This window comes from Triticum aestivum, chromosome 7B, assembly GCF_018294505.1.
Source record: "Triticum aestivum cultivar Chinese Spring chromosome 7B, IWGSC CS RefSeq v2.1, whole genome shotgun sequence".
Classification (NCBI taxonomy): domain Eukaryota; kingdom Viridiplantae; phylum Streptophyta; class Magnoliopsida; order Poales; family Poaceae; genus Triticum; species Triticum aestivum.
The window spans coordinates 743,389,730-743,391,754 of NC_057813.1; the positions used below are offsets into that span (position 1 = coordinate 743,389,730).

General features: G+C 33.7%; 1 long non-coding RNA gene across 1 annotated transcript; it reads left to right on the forward strand.

Annotated features, from left to right (window-relative positions):
• The first annotated feature begins 327 nt into the window (after nucleotides 1-327).
• On the forward strand, nucleotides 328-1,606 carry LOC123162496 (uncharacterized). Its single transcript, XR_006481317.1, has 3 exons — nucleotides 328-394; nucleotides 1,150-1,292; nucleotides 1,402-1,606. It is a non-coding gene; the product is annotated as an uncharacterized lncRNA (long non-coding RNA).
• Nucleotides 1,607-2,025: the final 419 nt, after the last annotated feature.

Below are 2,025 nucleotides of genomic sequence, written 5' to 3' on the forward strand. Positions count from 1 at the left end.
CTAGGACAACATCTATCTGGTTTATCTTTTGAAGACTTGAAGCATTTACAAAATCATCTAGAAACGAGCTTGTATAACATTCGACTAACTAAGGTAATACATATTTGTCGTTCTCATCTTCTGGGTTCATGCATCTAAAGTGTCACTAACTATATTAATCGTTATTCCAGGACAAATTTATTGGCGATGAAATGCAAGAGTTAAACATGAATGTTAGTGCCTAGTCTGTCAATTATTATGATTGTACTGCATACCAGCATATTACAGTTTGGTGTTCGTTTTATGTCATTTCATAAACTTTCAACTGCAGGAAAGCCTCATGCGTCAGGAAAATATAGAGCTACATAGGAAATTAAACATCGTTCATCAAGAGAATACGGAATTACAAAACAAGGTGCACATACTTGATTACAAACATTCTTGTTAAGGGCACTAGTCATCAACCCCTGGTGAAATTACAAAAACATAGATTATGTTTACATTGTATATGAACTATATATGTATTAAAGCATAGGAATTTATAGGAATAAACTTCAAGGAGTCATGTTTCAGAAAAACCCATTACCTTCCGGCTCACAAAATAAACTACCCAGGGCTTCCCAACTTTTGCATACTAATGGGACATGAACAAAGTGGCGGCCTCTCTATGGTAGAAAATAATTATTCTATTAGCAATGACATTTGAAAAAATGTATTAACTGTCTTTCATAACTTTCATAACTAACATGAGAATTATTTCATAATTCATGATTTTAAAATCTAACCCATATTTTTTTGGTGCGCCATTTCATAGTTAATATCTTATGATTTGTAATTTTTTTACAGTTAACATTCAAAGCTCGAAAAGAGTTTTTCCCAGCTGAGATGGTACCTAATATAAAAATGTATTTTAAATGGAAGTGTACAATATTTATTCTCTTATTAATGTGAACTTATCGACCACATATTTTGCTTTGTATTAAGTCGCAATATGGGCCATACACTGTGAATTGCTAGCATAGCAATGGATAAGATTTCTTGAATTTGTAATTAATGTGGAGGATTGAAACTCTTATGATTCCATGGATATATATTTTGTGTGTATAATTATTGTCTATCGTAGATATATAATTTCGCGTCTAATGTTGTTATGATGTTTCCATTTTTCAGTTAAATGATCAAGGAGCAGTGAACATGGGAATCACAAGTCCTTTTACCAAGTGCAACATTACTGCTCCAACGGACAAAAATTCAGTTCGCCTGGATTCATGCCACCCAGATTGGGATGATGAACCAGAATCGTCCACCTTCTGGTGAACTATATTTTCTTAACTTGTCTTTATTTGCGTATGAATTATTAAGCCTACGTTAGGGTACACACGTGTAGGAGCTAACATTATTTGCATCATTCCCTCAATGCAGCATACTATCACTATCCGGAGACTGGCTCCGACATGCGTTGCTCGAAGTATCCAATACAAGGACCGTCAGTAGATATATCAACCGAATTAGACTAAGTCTCCCATATAAGGGTACGTTGAAGATCAAATTCTGTGTAAATCAAGTGCTAGTTGTTGTTTCTCCACTAAGTATGTTCCCAAGAATTGTATGCATAATTAGATTTACCATTGTGAGATTTTGAATTTCTTTCATGTATTTTTTTCCTTGTAGTCCATGTAACTAAGAAAGCAACAAGCTAGATATTTGTTGTATATCTTGGACATATATAAGTAAACTTTCATTATAGTCATGAATAGAATACAATACAATACATGTGTATGCACAAATACATCCCAGTCTTTTCATTGCAGATAAGCACACCCTATGTTTCTTTCAACATCAATGCAAAACTATAACAAACTTTAAGTTGTTGGTGTGTACATACTGAGGTGTTGAAAGCATTCATTGTAAGAAAGAAAATCAAAGAAGAAGGTACTATTCTGGAATATGAGAGTTGAGAGTCTCTGGAAGAACACTTCTGAGCAAAAAATTGTGGTAGATTACAATAATTTCCCTTATCTAGTAGCAACTTGGGAGTCGTAATCT